Genomic DNA, 18,448 nt, shown 5'->3' on the forward strand with positions numbered 1-18,448 from the left:
GTGTGCTTGCCTCTCACCATCAGGTTGTCTCTGTTGTTACCTTGTTCTGCTATTTCTATCAGTGGCTAGACCATCCTCTTGGCCTGTGTGTCAGGAGTGCTGTAGACCTATTTTCCTGTTTTCTTTCTTCCAGTATGGGAACAGAGTGTTCTTCTTTCAGGGGTGTAGTCTTTCCTGTTTACTGGTCTTCAGCTCTTCCTGTGTTCATGTGTCCTGAGTCCACCAGGCAGGTCACTTGTAGCAGAAAAGTTCATGTTACCTCTGGTCTCAGGCCTGAAGTTTCTCCTCAGTGCCTGGGATTGAGCTCTCTGTGAGGGCAGCAACCAGAAGGGCCAGCTCATCTTTTCTCAGGTACCTGTGCACAGGGAATCCAGATGGTGTTAGGTGTTTCCCTCTAGAGTCAGAAATGTGGGCAGAGTGTAGTCTCTTCTAGCTTCCCAGGTGTGTCTGCCCCTCTGAAAGTTTAGCTTTCCCTCCCAGGGGATTTTGGTACAGGGAGCTTTGTCCCGGTCCCTTCAAATCCAGGCAGTGCCTGGACCACAGGAACAACATGTGTGTTCTTTTGTGACTCAGTTACCTCACTCAGGATGACATTTTCTAGTTCCATTCACTTGCTTAAAAATTTCATGTAGTCATTGTTTTTAATGGCTGTGTACTATTCCATCATGTAAATGTACCGCATTTTGTGTATCCACTCATCTGTTGAAGGACATCTAGGTTCTTCCCAGCTTCTGGCTATTATAAATGAGGCTTCTATAAACACAGTGGAGCATGTGTTTTTGTTAAACTTTGGAGCAACTTTGGGTGTATGCCCAGTAGTAGTATAGCTGAGTCCTTAGTTTCTACTACGCCAAATATTCTGAGGAAACACCAGAATGGTTTCCAGATTGGTTCTAGTAGCGTGCAATCCCATCAACAATGAAGGAGTGTTCCTCTCTCTCCATCACCTTGACAGCATCTGCTGCCACCTGTGTTTTTTATCCTAGCCATTCTGTCTAGTGTGAGGTAGAATCTCAGGGTTGTTTTGATTTGCAATTCCTTGATGACTAAGGATGTCGAACATTGTATTATGTGCTTCATGGCCATTCAGTATTCCTCAGGTGAGAATTATTTGTTTAGCTCCATACTCCACTTTTCATAGTATTATTTGTTTTTCTATTTGACAATCGGTGTTTTAAAGCCTCTTGCCAAAATCATGAACCTAATTGGACATTTTACAAGATAATTAAGTATTTCAAGATATGATACCAAGAAGAAAGATACAAAAAAAAGTGTAGAAGATACAATTTTTAGGAAGACGTGTGGTTTTCTTTTTTTTTTTTTTTTTTTTTTTTTTTGGTTCTTTTTTTCAGAGCTGGGGACTGAACCCAGGGCCTTGCGCTTCCTAGGCAAGCGCTCTACCACTGAGCTAAATCCCCAACCCCGGTTTTCTTTTTTCTATTACTAGTGCCCTTGACTGAGAGAATAAGGGATGGTGTTTTTTCTAGAAGATTCTAGAAAGCACTGAGCTTTCTAGAAGCGTATTGATCATGGTGAATGATCATTATGCTGTGTTCTGAATTTGGTTTTGAGAATTTTATTTTGTATTTTTGCATCAAAGTTCATGAAGGAAATTGGTCTGAAGTTCACTTCTTTGTATGGTTTTTATGTGGTTTAGTTATAAGCATAATTGTGGCATGAAATTAATTGTTTAGTATTCTTTCTGTTTCTATTATTTGGAATAGTTTGACGAGTATTGGTATTAGATCTTCTTTGAAAATTTGATAGAATTCTGTATTAAACCCTTCTGGTCTTAGGCTTTTTATGGTTGGACACTTTTAATAACTGCTTCTATTTCCTTAGGGGTTATGGGATTTTAAAGATGCTTTATCTTATCCTGCTTTAAATTTGGTACCTAGTTTTTGCCTAAAAAATTTTACATTAATAACCTAGATGACCTTCAACAGAAGAATGGTTACAGAAAATGTAGTACATTGACACAATGGAATATTACTCAGCTATGAAAAATAATGACTTTATGTATTTCATAGGCAAATGGATGTAACTGGAATACATCATCCTGAGTGAGGTAACCCAATCACAGAAAAATACACATGGTATGTACTCATTGATAAGTGGCTATTAGCCTAAATGCTCAAATTAGTCTAGATGCACAGAACACATGAAAATCAAGAAGGGTAGCACAGAACCCGTCTGGACCTGGGCTCTTTTTGGTTGGGAGACCTTTAATGACTTCTATTTCTTTAGGAGTTATGGGGTTGTTTAAATGGTTTATCTGTTCCTGATTTCCTGATTTAACTTTGGTACCTGGTATCTGTCTAGGAAATTGTGCATTCCCTGTAGATTTTAAGTTTTGTTGAATATAGGCTTTTGTAGTAGGATCTGATGATTTTTTTTCAATTTCCTCTGATTCTTTACTTATGTCGCCCTTTTCATTTCTGATTTTGTTAATTTGGATAAACTCTTTATGTGCTCTCGTTAGTCTGGCTAAGGGTTAATCTATCTTGTTGATTTTCTGAAAGAACCAGCTTTTGGTTCTGTTGATTCTTTGTATGGTCCTTTTTGTTTCTACTTGGCTGAGTTTGATTATTTCCTGCCTTCTACTCCTCCTGGGCGTATTTGCTTCTTTTTGTTCCAGAGCTTTAAGGTGTGCTGTCAAGCTGCTGATATATGCTCTCCCTGTTTCTTTCTGCAGGCACTCAAAGCTATGAATTTTCCTCTTAGCACAGCATTCATTGTGTCCCATAAGTTTGGGTATGTTGTACCTCTATTTTCATTAAATTCTAAGAGGTCTTTAATTTCTTTTGTTATATCTTCATTGACCAGGTCATCACTGAGTAGTACATTGTTCAATTTCCATGTATATGTGGGCATTCTTCCCTTATTGTTATTGAAGAGCAGCTTTAGCCCATGGTGGTCTGAGGGGAAGCATGGGATTATTTTTATCTTTCTGTATCTGTTGAGGCATGTTATATGAGCGATTAAGGGTCAATTTTGGAGAAAGTACCATAAGGTGGTGAAAAGAAGCTATATCCTTTTGTTTTGGGATAGAATGTTCTGTAAATATCTGTTAAGTCCATTTGGTTCATGACTTCTCTTAGTTTGTCCATGTCACTGTTTGATTTCTGTTTCCATGACCTTTACATTGATGAGAGTAGGGTGTTAAAATCTCCTTCTATTTTTGTGTGAGGTGCAATGTGTGTTTTGAGCTTTAGTAAGGTTTCTTTTATGTATGTAGGTTCCCTTTTATTTGTATTTGTATTAGGATTGATAGTTCATATTGGTGGATTTTTTTCTTTGATGAATATGAAGTGTCCTTCCTTATCTTTTTTGATGACTTTTAGTTGAAAATCGATATTATTGGTTACTAGAATGGCTACTCCAGCTTGCTTCTTCAGACCATTTGCTTGAAAGTTGTTTTCTAGACTTTCACTCTTTGGTAGTGTCTGTCTTTGTCTCTGAGATGTGTTTCCTGTAGGCAGCAGAATGCAGGATCTTCATTGCGTATCCAGTTTGTTAGTCTATGTCTTTTTATTGGGTTATTGAGTTCATTGATAGTGAGAGATATTAAGGAATGGTGACTTTTGCTTCCTCTTATATTCATATTTGGATGTGAGAGTATGTCTGTGTGCTTTTATTCTATTTTTTGCCAAGAGAATTAGTTTCTTGCTTTTTCTAGGGTGTAACTTGCCTCCTTGTGTTGGGCTTTACCATTTATTGTCCTTTGTAGTGCTGGATTTGTAGAAAGATAGTGTATAACTTTGGTTTTGTCATAGAATATATTGGTTTCTCCATCTATTTTAATAGAGAGTTTGCGGGATACAGTATCCTGGGCTGGCATTTGTGTTCTCTTAATATCTGTATGACATCTGTCTAGGATCTTCTGATTTTCATAGTCTCTGGTGAGAAGTCTTGTATAATTCTGATAGGTCTGTCTTTATATGTTACATGTCCTTTTTTGCTTACTGCTTTTAATATTCTTTCTTTGTTTTGTGCATTTGGTGTTTTGACTGTTATGTGACGTGAGGAGTTTCTTTTCTGGTCCAATCTATTTGGAGTTCTGTAGGCTTCTTGTATGTTTACTGGCATCTCTTTCTTTAGGTTAGGGACGTTTTCTTCTATAATTTTTTTGAAGAAATTACCGGTCCTTTGGTTTGAGAGTCTTCCCTCTCTTCTGTACCTAGCTTTAGGTTTGATCTTCTCATTGTGTCTTGGACATCCTGTATGTTTTGGGCCAGTGTCTTTTTCCATTTTACTTTGTTTTTGACAGTTGTGTCAACAATTTCTATAGAATCTTCTGCTTCTGAGATTCTCTCTTCTATCTCTTGCATTCTGTTGGTGATGATTATATCTACGTCTCCTTGGTTTTCTATATCCAGGGTTGTGACCCTTTGTGCTTTTTTATTGCTTCTATTTCCATTCTTAATTCCTTCACCTGTTTGATTTTGTTTTCCTGTAATTCTTTCAGGGATTTTTGTGATTCCTCTCTATAGGCTTCTATTTGTTTATGTTTTCCTGCCTATCTCTAAGAGAGTTCATTATGTTTTTCTGGAGGTCCTCCATCGTCATGAACAAAAGTGATTTAAAATTACGATTTTTTTTGGTGTGTTTGGATATTCAGTGTTTGCTTTGGTGGGAGAATTGGGCTCCAATGATGCCATGTTGTCTTGGTTTCTGTTGCTTGGGTTCCTGTGTTTGCCTCTCGCCATCAGGTTATCTCTGGTGTATCCTTATTCTACTATTTGTGACAGTGGCTTAAGGTCCTATAGGCCTGTGTCTCTAGAGTGCTGTAGACAAGTTTTCTGTTTTCTCTCAGCAAGTTATGGGAATAGAGTGTTCTGCTTTCAGGCCTGTAATCTTCCCTGTCTACTGTTCTTCAGCTGTTTCTATGGGCATGTGTCCTGAGTCCACCAGGCAGTTCACTTGGAGCAGAAAAGTTGGTCTTACCTCTGGTGCCAGGGCTGAAGTTGCTCCTGGGGGTCTGTTTTTGAGCTCTCTATGAAGGTGGCAACCAGAAGGGTCTGCCCTGCCTTTTCTGGGGCCAAGGTGCAACTCTCTGATGGAGTTAGGTGTTTTCCTCTGGAGACAGAAATTTGGGCAGAGTGTAGTCTCTTCTGGCTTCCCAGGCATGTCTGCCTCTCGGAAAGTTTAACTCTCTCTCCCATGGAATTTGGGTGGAGGGAGATGTTTACTGGGTCCCTTCCGATCTGGGTGGGGTCTGCACTGCAGTGGACCTGCCGCTTGAATGCCCTATCTTTCTGTTCCCAGAGGCCCTATCCCTATCCCTCTTTTAAGAAGGAATGAAGCATCCCTATTTTGTTTATCCTTCTTTTTTAGCTGATTGTGGTCCGTGGATTGCATCTTGGGTAATTCAAACTTCTGGCCTTATATCAATTTATCAAGGAGTGCACACCATGTGTGTTTTCCTGGGATTGGGTTACCTCACTCAGGATGATATTTTATAGTTTATTCCATTTGCCTATGAATTTCATGAAATTATTGTTTTTGATATCTGAGTAGTACTCCATTGTGTACATGTACCAAATTTTCTGTATCATTCCTCTGTTGAAGGTCATCTGGGTTCTTTCCAGTTTCTGACTATTATAAATAAGCCTGCTATGAACATAGTGGAGCATCTTTTGAGTATATGCACAGGATAGGTATAACTTGGTCCTCAGGTAGGGCAATGATCAGTATTCTTAGGAACTTCCAAACAGTTTTTCAAAACTGGTTGTACCACTTTTGATTCCCAACAGTGGAGGAGTTTTCCTCTTTCTCCACATCCTCATCAGAAACTGCTGTCACCAGAGTTTTTGATTTTGATTTGCATTTTCCTGATGACTCTGGATTTTGAACATATCTTTAGGTGCTTCTCAGCCATTTGATAATCCTCAGGTTGGAATTTTTCTTTAGATCTTTACTCCATTTTTGATAGGGTTATTTGGCTCTCTGGAGTCTAACTTCTTGAGTTCTATGTATATTTTTGATGTTAACCCGCTAATGGATGTAGGATTGGTAAAGATCTTGTCCCAATCTGTTGGTTGCTATTTTGTCCTAATGGCAGTGTCCTTTGCCTTACAGAAGCTTTGCAGTCTTATGAGGTCCCATTTGTCGATTCATGATCTTAGAGCTTGAGCCCTTGGTGTTCTACTCTGGTAATTTTCCCCAGTACCCATATGTTTGAGACTCTATTCACTTTTCTTCTATTAGTTTGAGTGTATATGGTTTAATGTGGAGGTCCTTGATCCACTTGTTCTTAATCTTTGTTCAGGGATAAAAGAACAGATTGATTTGCATTCTTCTATATGCTAACTTCCAGTTGAAGCAGCACCATTTGTTTAAGATGCTATCCTTTCTCCATTGGATGGTTTTACCTACTTTTTCGAAAGTCAAGTGACCATAGTTGTGTGGGTTCATTTCTGGGTCTTTAATTCTATTCCACTCATCTATCTGCCTATCTCTGTACCAATAGCATACATTTTTATCACTATTGCCCTGTAATACTGCTTGAGGTCAGTGATGGTGACTCCCCCAGAAGTTCTCTTATTGTTCAGAGTAGTTTTATTTCTCCTGGGTTTTTTGTTATTCCAAATGAATTTGCAAATTGCTCTTTCTATCTCTATGAAGAATTGAGTTGGAATTTTGATGGGGATTTCATTGAATCTGTAGATTGCTTTTGGCAAAATGTCCATTTTTACTATATTAATCCTGACAATCCAAGAGCATGGGAGTTCATGCCATCTTCTGAGATCTTCTTCAAGTTATTTCTTCAGAAACTTGAAGTACTTGTCGTACAGTTCTTTAACTCGCTTGGTTAAAGTCACACCGAGGCATTTTATATTATTTGGGACTGTTGTGAATGTGTCCTTTCCCTAATATCTTTCTCAGACTGTTTATGCTCTTTGTAAAGGAAGGCTACTGACTTGTTTGAATTAATGTTGTACCTGTCCACTTTGCTGAAGCTGTTTATCAGGCTTTGTGGTTCTCTGGTGGAACTTCTACGGTCACTTAAGTACACCATCTTATCTTCTGCAAATAATGATATTTTGATTTCTCCCTTTCCAATTTGTATCCCTTTGACTGCCTTTTGTTGTCTGATTGCTCTGGCTAGGACTTTGAGAACTATATTGAATAAATAGGGCGATAGTTAGCAGCCTTGTTTAGTCCCTGATTTTAGGGGGATTGCTTCAAGTTTCTCTCCATTTAGTTTGATGTTAGCTACTGGTTTGCTGTATATGACATTTTCTATGTTTAGGTATGGGCCTTGAATTCCTGTTCTCTCTAGGACTTTTATCATTAAGGCGTATTGAATTTTGTCAAATGCTTTCTCATCATATAACAAAATGGTCATGTGGTTTATATCTTTGAATTTGTTTATACAGTAGATTATGTTAATGGATTTCCATATAATGAACCATCCCTGCAACCCTGGGATGAAGCCTACTTGAACATCATGGATGATCATTTTGTTGTGTTCCTGGGTTTGGTTTGTAAGAATTTATTGAGTATTTTTGTGTTGATATTCATAAAGGAAATTGATCTGAAGTTCTCTTTGTTTGGTCTTTGTGTTTTTTAGGCATAAGAGTAATTGTGGCTTCATGGAAGAAATGTGGAAGTTCTGTTTCTATTTCTATTTTGTAGAATATGTTGGACAGTATTGGTATGAGGTTCTCTATGACAGTCAGATAGAATTCTGCACTATCCCCATCTGGTATTGGGCTCTTTTTCTTTGGGGCACTTTTAATAACTTCTTATATTTCTTTCGGAGTTATGGGGTTGTCTAGTTGGTTTATCTGTCATGATTTAACTTTGTTATCAGGCATTTGTCTAGAAAATTGTGGATTTATCCCATGTTTTCAAGTTTTGTTGATCATAGGCTTTTGTGGTAGGATCTGTTGATTTTTTTTTAAATTACTTCAGATTCTGTTGTTATGCTTTCCTTTTCATTTCTGATTTTGTTAATTTGGACACACTCTCTAGGACCTCTGGTTAGTGGGACTGAGGGTTTATCTATCCTGATGATTTTCTCAAAGAAACAGCTTTCGGTTCTGTTGATTCTTTGGATAGTCCTTTTTGTTTCTACTTGGCTGATTTCAGCTCTGAGATTGATTATTTCCTACCTTCTACACTCCTGGATGTATTTGTTTCTTTTTGTTCTAGAGGATTTACATGTGCTGTCAAGGTGCTGATATATGCTCTCTCCTGTTTCTTTCTGCAGGCACTCAGAGCTATGAGATTTTCTCTTAGAACAGCTTTCATTGTGTCCCAGAAGTTTGTGTATGTTGTACCTTCATTTTCTAAATTCTAAGAAGTCTTTAATTTCTTACTTTATTTCTTCCCTGACCAGGTTATCATTGAGTAGAGCATTGTCCACCTTCCATGTATATGTGCTAGTTCTTTCCTTAATGAAATTGAAGACCAGCTTTAGACTGTGGTTATCTTATAGGAGGCATGGTTCTATTTCTTTCTTTCTGTATCTATTGAGGCCTGTTTTGTGACCGATTTTATGGACAATTTTAGAGGAAGTACCATGAGGTGGTGAGAAGAATGTATATCCTTTTGTTTTACGATAAAGTGCTCTATAAAATGATTTGTATCATTACTTCTGTTAGTCTATATATGACTCTGTTTAATTTCTGTTTCCATGATCTATCCATTGATGAGAGTGGGGTGTTGAAATCTCCTACTATTATTGTGTGAGGTGCAATGTGGGCTTAGAGCTTTAGTAAGGTTTCTTTTATATATGTGGGTTCCCTTGCATTTGAGGCATAGATATTTAGGACTGAGAGTTCATCTTGGTGGATTTTTCCTTTGATGGATATGAAGTGTCCTTCCTTATCTTTTTGGATAACTTTTTGTTGAAAATCGATTTTATTTGATATTAGAATTGCTACACAAGCTTGCTTCTTCAGACTATTTGCGCGGAGTGTTGTTTTCCAGCCTTTTACTATGAGGTAGTGTCCAATTTTGTCTCCAAGGTGTGTTTCCTGTGGGCAGCAAAATGTTAGTCATCATTTCTTATCGAGTTTGCTAATCTGTGTCTTTTTATTGGAGAATCCAGTCCATTGATGATGAGAGATATTATGGAATAGTGATTGTTGTTCCCTGTTATCTTCACATTTTGAGGTGAGATTATGTTTGTGTGCCTGTCTTCTCTCTCTCTCTCTCTCTCTCTCTCTCTCTCTCTCTCTCTCTCTCTCAAAACAATTAGTTTCTTGCTTTTTCTAGGTTGTAGCTTGCCTCCTTGTTTTGGGCTTTACCATTTATTATCCTTTGTAGGGCTGGATTTGTAGAAATATATTGTGTAAATTTCATTTTGTCATGGAATATCTTGGTTTCTCCATCTATGTTAATTGAGATTTTTGCTGAATACAGTAACCTGGGCTGGCGTTTGTGTTCTCTTAGGGTCTGTATGACATCTGTCCAGGATCTTCTGGCTTTCGTAGTCTCTGGTGAGAAGTCTGGTATAATTCTGATAGGTCTGCCTTTATATGTTACTTGAACTTTTCCCCTTAGTGCTTTTAATATTCTTTCTTTGTTTTGTGCATTTGGTGTTTTGACTGTTATATGATGGGAGGAGTTTCTTTTCTGGTCCAATCTATTTGGAGTTCTTAGGCTTCTTGTATGTTTATGGGCATCTCTTTCTTTACGTTAGGCAAGTTTTCTTCTATGATTCTTTTGAAGATATATACTGGCCCTTTGAGCTGGGAGTCTTCACTATCTTCTATAACTATTATCCTTATGTTTGATCTTCTCATTGTGTCCTGGATTTCCTGTATGTTTTGGGCCAATAGGTTTTTCTGTTTTACATTATCTTTGACAGTTGTGTCAATGATTTCTATGTAATCTTCTGGTCCTGAGATTCTCTCTTCCACTCTCATGTTCTGTTGGTGATGCTTGTATCTACGGCTCCTTGTCTCTTCCTTTGGTTTTCTATATCCAGGGTTGTCTCCCTTTGTGCTTTCTTTATTCCTTCTATTTCCATTTTTAATTCCTTTACCCCAATGACTGTGTTTTCCTGTAATTCTTTCAGGGATTTTTTTCTGTTTCCTCTCTATAGGCTTCTGCTTGTTTATTTGTGTTTTCCTGCATTTCTCTAGGAAGTTCTTTATGTCTTTCTTGAAGTCCTCCATCATCATGATCAATTGTGATTTTAAATCTAGATCTTGCTTTTCTGGTGTGTTTGGATATTCAGTGTTTGCTTTGGTGGGAGAATTGGGCTCTGATGGTGCCATGTAGTCTTGGTTTCTGTTGCTTGGTTTCCTACGCTTGCCTCTCCACATCAATTTGTTTTTGGTGTAACCTTGTTCTGCTATTTCTGTCACTGACTAGACCGTCCTAATGGACTCTGTGTCGGGAGTGCTGTAGACCTGTTTTCCTGTTTCCTTTCAGCTAGTTATGGGAACAGAGTGTTCTGCTTTTACGGATGTAGTCTTTCCCGTCTACTTGTCTTCAGCTGCTCCTGTGGATATGTGTCCTGAGTCCACCAGGCAGGTCACTTGGAGCAGAAATGTTGGTCTTACCTCTGATCTCGGGTCTGAATCGGCTCCTCGGTGCTGGGTTTCAGCTCTTCGTGAGGGCAGCAACCAGAAGGGCCTGGCCCGTCTTCTCTCATGTCCCAGTTCACAGGGGGTCCAGATGGTGCTAGGCATTCTCCTTTCTGGTCTCGGGCCTGAAGTTGCCCCTCTTGTGTGGGTTTCATCTGTACGTGAGTGCAGCAAGCAGAAGCAACTTTAAGTTTTTATTCTGAAGTTCTTTCTCTAGTTTTATTAGAGTCATGGCAGAATATTTTTTTATCATTTGTGAAATTTTATCATTTTATCCATTATGAAAGATATTGTTTCCCTGATTTCTTGCTCAGACCATTCATCATTTGAGTAAAGGGCAGATACAAATTTTTGAATCAATTTTGTATCCAAACTCTTTGCTAAAGATATTAATCAGCTGAATGAGTTTTGTGGGAGAAAATTTGGCACCATTTTTACTATCACATCATTTATATATAGCAAAACTTTGAGTTTTCCTTGCAAATTTGTATCCAATTAATGTTCTTGGTTGTCATATTTCTCTATGTAGTATCTCAAGTACTATTTTGAGTAGACATGTAGAGAGTGGACAAATGTTTTTGTCCGTGATTTTAGTAGAATTAACTAAATTTTCTCTTCATTTAATTTGAGGTTGGCTGTTAGTTTGCTGTGTATTGATTTTGTTATGATTATACATTATCTTCTGTCTCAGATTTATTTAAGAATTAACATGAATTTATGTTACATTTAGTCAAAGGCTTGTTAATCATCCAATAAGATAATTATGTGACATTTACTTTTAGTTTGTTTATATGATGAATTACATTGTGGACTTTCATATATTGAACCATATCTGCATGCAATGGATGAAGCCTACTTGATTGTTGTCGATGAAGTTTTTGATATGTACTTAGATTTTGGTTGTATTTCATTGGGGATTTTTATATCAGAGTTAACTAACGAAATTTGATCTAAAACTGTCTTTCTTATCAGGGTGATTCTGGCCTCATGGAATGAGTTTGGCACTGTTCCTTCTATATTACTTGTTATCATTTGTTTATCTTGACTTCTATTTTACTGTTAAGGTAGCTTTTTTGGTTTTGTTTTGTTTTGTCTTTCTTTCTTTTTATTAACTTGAGTATTTCTTATTTACATTTCGAATGTTATTCCCTTTCCAGGTTTCCGGGCCAACATTCCCCTAATCCCTCCCCCTCCCCTTCTTTATGGGTCTTCCCCTCCCCATCCTCCCCCGATTACCTGCCTCCCACCAACAATCACGTTCACTGGGGGTTCAGTCTTAGCAGGACCAAGGCCTTTCCCTTCCACTGGTGTTCTTACTAGGCTATTCATTGCTACCTATGAGGTTACAGTCCAGGGTCAGTCCATGTATAGTCTTTGGGTAGTGGCTTAGTCCCTGGAAGCTCTGGTTGCTTGGCATTGTTGTTCATATGGGATATCAAGCTCCTTCAAGCTATTCCAGTCCTTTCTCTGATTCCTTTAACGGGGGTCCTGTTCTCAGTTCAGTGGTTTGCTGCTGGCATTCGCCTCTGTATTTGGTGTATTCTGGGTGTGTCTCTCAGGAGAGATCTACATCCGGTTCCTATCGGCCTGCACTTCTTTGCTTCATCCATTTTGTCTAATTGGGTGGCTGTATATATATGGGCCACATGTGGGGCAGGCTCTGAATGGGTGTTCCTTCTGATTCTGTTTTAATATTTGCATCCCTATTCCATGCCAAGGGTATTCTTGTTCCCATTTTAAAGAACGAGTGAAGCATTCACATTTTCATCATCTGTCTTGAGTTTCATGTGTTCTGTGCATCTACGGTAATTCAAGCAATTGGGCTAATAGCCATTTATCAATGAGTGTATACCATGTGTGCTTTCCTGTGATTGGGTTACCTCCCTCAGGATGATATTTTTAAGTTCCTTCCATTTGCCTATGAATTTCATAAAGTCATTGTTTTTGATAGCTGAGTAATATTCCATTGTGTAGATGTACCACATTTTCTGTATCCATTCCTCTGTTGAAGGGCATCTGGGTTCTTTCCAGATTCTGGCTATTATAAATAACGCTGTTGTGAACATAATGGAGCACATGTCTTTTTTATATGTTGGGGCATCTTGTGGGTAAATGCCAAAGAGAAGTATAGCTGGGTCCTCAGGTAGCACAATGTCCAATTTTCTGAGGAACCTCCAGACTGATTTCCAGAATGGTTGTACCAGTCTGCAATCCCACCAACAATGGAGGAGTGTTCATCTTTCTCAACATCCTCACAAGCATTTGCTGTCACCTGAGTTTTTGATCTTAGCCATTCTCACCGATGTGAGAATGTGAAATCTCAGGATTGTTTTGATTTGCATTTCCCTTATGACTAAAGATGTTGAAAATTTCTTTAGGCGTTTCTCAGCCATTCGGCATCCTCACCTGTGAATTCTTTGTTTAGCTCTGAACCCCATGTTTTAATAGGGTTATTTGTCTCCCCATGGTCTAACTTCTTGAGTTCTCTGTATATTTTGGATATAAGCCCTCTATGTGTTGAAGGATTGGTAAAGATCGTTTCCCAATCTGTTTGTTGCCATTTTGTCCTAACCACAGTGTCCTTTGCCTTACATAAGCTTTGCAGTTTTATGAGATCCCATTTGTCGATTCTTGATCTTAGAGCATAAGTCATTGGTGTTTTGTCCAGGAAAATTTTTCCAGTGCCCATGTGTTCCAGATGCTTCCCCACTTTTTCTTGTATTAGTTTGAGAGTATCCCGTTTGATGTGGAAGTTCTTGATCCACTTGGACTTAAGCTTTGTTCAGGGTGATAAGCATGGATTGATCTGCATTCTTCTACATGCTGACATCCTGTTGAAACAGCACCATTTGCTGAAAATGCTATCTTTTTTCCATTGGATGGTTTTGGCTCCTTTGTCAAGAATCAAGTGACCATAGTTGTGTGTGCTCCTTTCTGGGTCTTCAATTCTATTCCATTGGTCTATCTTTCTGTCTCTGTACCAATACCATGCAGTTTTTATCACTAATTCTCTATAATACTGCTTGAGTTCAGGGATAGTGAGTCCCCCTGAAGTCCTTTTATTGTTGAGGATAGTTTTAGCTATCCTGGGTTTTTTTGTATTCCAGATGAATTGGCAAATTGTTCTGTCTAACTCTTTGAAAAATTGGATTGGTATTTTCATGGGGATTGTATTCAATCTGTCGATCGCTTTTGGTAAAATGGCCATTTTTACTATATTAATCCTGCTAATCCATCAGCATGGGACATCTTTCTATCTTCTGAGGTTTTCTTCAATTTCTTTCTTCAGAGGCTTGAAGTTCTTATTGTACAGATCTTTTATTTGCTTGGTTAAAGTCACACCGAGGTACTTTATATTATTTGGGACTATTATGAAGGCTGTTGTTTCCCTAATTTCTTTCTTGGCTTGTTTCTCTTTTGTGTAGAGGAAGGCTACTGATTTATTTGAGTTAATTTTATACCCAGCCACTTTGCTGAAATTGTTTATCAGCTTTAGTTGTTCTCTGGTGCAACTTTTGGGATCACTTCAATATACTATCGTATCATCTGCAAATAGTGATAATTTGACTTCTTTTCCAATCTGTATCCTCTTGATCTCCTTTTGTTGCCTGAATGCTCTGTCTAGAACTTCAAGAACTATATTGAATAAGTAGTGAGAGAGAGGTCAGCCTGTCTAGTCCCTGATTTTAGTGGGATTTCTTCAAGTTTCTCTCCATTTAGTTGAATGGCTTTGACTATGGTTAGGTATGGGCCTTGAATTCCTATTCTTTCCAGGACTTTTATCATGAAGGGGTGTTGAATTTTGTCAAATGCTTTCTCAGCATCTAATGAAATGATCATGTGGTTTTGTTCTTTAAGTTTGTATATATAATGGATCACGCTGATGGTTTTTCGTATATTAAATCATCCCTGCATGCCTGGGATGAAGCCTTATTGATCATGGTGGATGATTGTTTTGATGTGCTCTTTGATTTGGTATGCCAGAATTTTATTAATTATTTTTGCATGAATACTCATAAGGGAAATTGTTCTGAAGTTCTCTTTCTTTGTTGGGTCTTTGTGTGGTTTAGGTATAAGAGTAATCATGGCTTCATAGAAAGAATTCAGTAGTGCTCCATTTGTTTCAATTTTGGTCAATAGTTTGAATAGTATTGGTATGACATCTTTATGAAGGTATGATAGAATTCTGCACTAAACCTGTCTGGACCTGGGCTCTTTTTGGTTGGGAGAACTTTAATGACTGCTTCTATTTCGTTAGGAGTTATGGGGTTGTTTAAATGGTTTATCTGTTCCTGATTTAACTTCGGTACCTAGTGTCTGTCTAGGAAATTGTCCGTTTCCTGCAGATTTTCAAGTTTTGTTGAATATCGCCTTTTGTAGTAGGATCGGATGATTATTTGAATTTCCTCTGATTCTGTAGTTATGTCTCCCTTTTCATTTCTGATTTTGTTAATTTGGACACACTCTCTGTGTCCTCTCCTTAGTCTGGCTAAGGGTTTATCTATCTTGTTGATTTTCTCAAAGAACCAACTTTTTGTTCTGTTGAATCTTTCTATGGTCCTTTTTGTTTCTACTTGGTTGACTTCAGCTCTGAATTTGATTATTTCCTGCCTTCTACTCCTGGGTGTATTTGCTTCTTTCGTTCTAGAGCTTTCAGTTGTGCTGTCTAGCTGGTGACATATGCTCTTTCCTGTATCTTTCTGCAGGCACTCAGAGCTATGAGTTTTCCTCTTAGCACAGCTTCCATTGTGTCCCATTAGTTTGGGTATGTTGTGCCTTCATTTTCACTAAATTCTAAGAAGTCTTTAATTTCTTTCTTTGTTTCTTCCTTGACCAGGTTATCATTCAGTAGAGCATTGTCCATCTTCCATGTACATGTGGGCATTCTTCCCTTATTGTTATTGAAGACCAACTTTAGGCCGTGGTGGTCTGATAGGATGCATATGATTATTTCTATCTTTCTGTATCTTTTGAGGCCTGTTTTTTGACCAATTATATGGTCAATTTTGGAGAAAGTACCATGAGGTGCTGAGAAAAATGTATATACTTTTGCTTTAGGATAGAATCTTCTATAAATATCTGTTAAGTCCATTTGGTTCATGACTTCTCTTAGTCTGTCTACCTCTTTGTTTAATTTCTGTTTCCATGACCTGTCCATTGATGAGAGTGGGTTGTTGAAATTTCCTACTATTATGGTGTGTGGTGTAATGATAGTTTTGAACTTTAGTAAGGTTTTTTTTTTTTTATGTATGTAGGTGCCCTTGTATTTGGAGCATAGATATTTAGGGCTGAGAGTTCATCTTGTTGAATTTTTCCTTTGATGAATATGAAGTGTCCTTCCTTATCTTTTTTGATGACTTCTAGTTGAGAATTGATTTTATTCGATATTCGAATGTCTCCTCCAGCTTGCTTCTTCCGACCATTTGCTTGGAAATATGTTTTCCAGCTTTTCACTCTGAGGTAGTGTCTGTCTTTGCCTCTGAGGTGTCTTTCCTGTAGGCAGCAGAATGCAGGGTCCTCATTGCATATCCAGTTTGTTAACCTATGTCTTTTTAGTGGGTGGTTGAGGCCATTGATGTTGAGAGATATTAAAGAATAGTGATTATTGCTTCCTCTTATATTCATATTTGGATGTGAGGTTATGTTTGTGTGCTTTTCTTCTCTTTGTTTTGTTGCCAAGATGATTAGTTTCTTGCTTTTTCTATGGTGTAGCTTGCCTCCTTATGTTGGGCTTTACCACTTATTATCCTTTTTAGCGCTGGATTTGTAGAAAGATATTGTGTAAATTTGGTTTTGTCATGGAATATCTTGGTTTCTCCATCTATGTTGATTGACAGTTTTGCAGGATACAGTAACCCGGGCTGGCATTTGTGTTCTCTTAGGGTCTGTATGACATCTGTCCAGGATCTTCTGTCTTTCATAGTCTCTGGTGAGAAGTCAGGTGTGATTCTGATAGTTCTGCCTTTATATGTTACTTGAACTTTTTCCCTTACTGCTTTTAATATTCTTTCTTTATACTGTGCATTTATGTTTTGACAATTATGTGTCGGGAGGAGTTTCTTTTCTGGTCCAATCTATTTGGAGTTCTGTAGGCTTCTTGTATGCTTATGGGCATCACTTTCTTTAGGTTAAGGAAGTTTTCTTCTATGATTTTGTTGAAAATATTTACTGGTCCTTTGAGCTGGGAGTCTTCACTCTCTTCTATACCTGTTATCCATAGGTTTGATCTTCTCATTGAGTCCTGGATTTCCTTCATGTTTTGAACCAATAGCTTTTTCTTTTTTACATTTTCTTTGACTGTTGATGATTTCTATGGAATCTTCTGCTCCTGAGATTCTCTCTTCTATCTCTTGTATTCTGATTGTGATGCTTGTATCTATGGCTCCTTGTCCCTTCCTTTGGTTTTCTATATCCAGGGTTGTTTTGCTGTGTCCTTTCTTTATTGCTTCTATTCCCATTTTAATTCCTTCACCTGCTTGATTTTGTTTTCCTGAAATTCTGTCAGGGATTTCTGTGATTACTCTCTATAGGCTTCTACTTGTTTACTTATGTTTTGGTTCATTTCTCTAAGGGAGTTCTTCATGTCTTTCTTGAAGTCTTCCAGCGTCATGATCAAATGTCGTTTTAAATCTATATCTTGGTTTTCTGGTGTTCTCGGATATTCAGTGTTTGCTTTGGTGGGAGAATTGGTCTCTGATGATGTCATGTAGTCTTGGTTTCTGTTGCTTGGTTTCCTGTGCTTACCTTTCGCCATCAAGTTGTCTCTGGTGTTACTTTGTTCTGCTATTTCTGACATTGGATAGACCTTCCTATAGGTCTGTGTGCTGTAGACCTGTTTTCTTGTTGTCTTTCAGCCAGTTGTGGGAACAGAGTGTTCTGCTTTCATGTGTATAGTCTTTTCAGTTTACTGGTCTTCAAGTGTTCCTGTGGGCCTGTGTCCTGAGTCAAACAGACAGGTCACTTGGAGCCGAAAAGTTGGTCTTAACTTGGTCCCATGGCTCAAGTTGCTCATGGGGGGATGCTTTTGAGCTCTCCGTGAGGGTGGCAAACAGGTGGTTCTGTGCCACATTTTCTCAGGGCCCCAGGGGTCCTAGATGGTGTTAGGTGTTTACCTCTGGAGATAGAAATGTGGGCAGAGTGTAGTCTCTTCTGGCTTCCCAGGCGTATCTGCCCCTCTGAAGGTTTATCTCTCCCTCCCACGGGATTAGGGTGCAGAGAACTGTTGACTGGTTCCCTTAAGGTCCATAAGGTGTCTGTACTGTTGGGGATCTGCTGTTTGAGTGCCCCTATCTTCCAGTTCCCAGAGTCCATATACAGCTTCCTCTTGGGCCAGGGATGTGGGCAGGGGTGGGCATTATTGGTGGTCTCTCATGCACTGCAGTCTCAGGAGTGCCTACCTGTCCAGGAGGTGATCTCTCCCTCCCAAGGGGTTTGGGAGCAGTGAGCTGTGGGCCAGTATCAGTGAGGTTGTGGCTCCAGCTAAAAAGCAGAAGTGTCCGGTCCCAGAGGAATTTTGCCAGTATGTGTCCTGAATCCACCAGGAAGTCACTTCAAGCAGAAAAGTTGGTCTTACCTGTGATCCCATGGCTCAAGTTGCTTGTAGGGGGCTGCTTTTGAGCTCTCAGTGAGGGCAGCAACCAGGAGGGCCTGCATCGCCTTTTCCCAGGGGGGCCAGATGGCTTTAGGTGTTTTCCTCTGAAGTCAGAAATGTGGGGAGAGTGTAGTCTCTTCTGGATTCCCAGGCTTGTCTGCCCCTTTGAAGGTTTAGCTCTCCCTCCCATGGGTTTGGGTGCAGAGAACTGTTGACCGGTTCCCTTCATGTCCGGGCGGTGTCTCTCAGTGTGTATCTTATATTAATAAGTATATATAGTAGTTAAAACAGTTAAAAATAACATTAAATG

The sequence above is a fragment of the Rattus norvegicus genome, chromosome 1, assembly GCF_021556685.1.
Source record: "Rattus norvegicus strain SHRSP/BbbUtx chromosome 1, alternate assembly SHRSP_T2T, whole genome shotgun sequence".
NCBI classification, from domain to species: domain Eukaryota; kingdom Metazoa; phylum Chordata; class Mammalia; order Rodentia; family Muridae; genus Rattus; species Rattus norvegicus.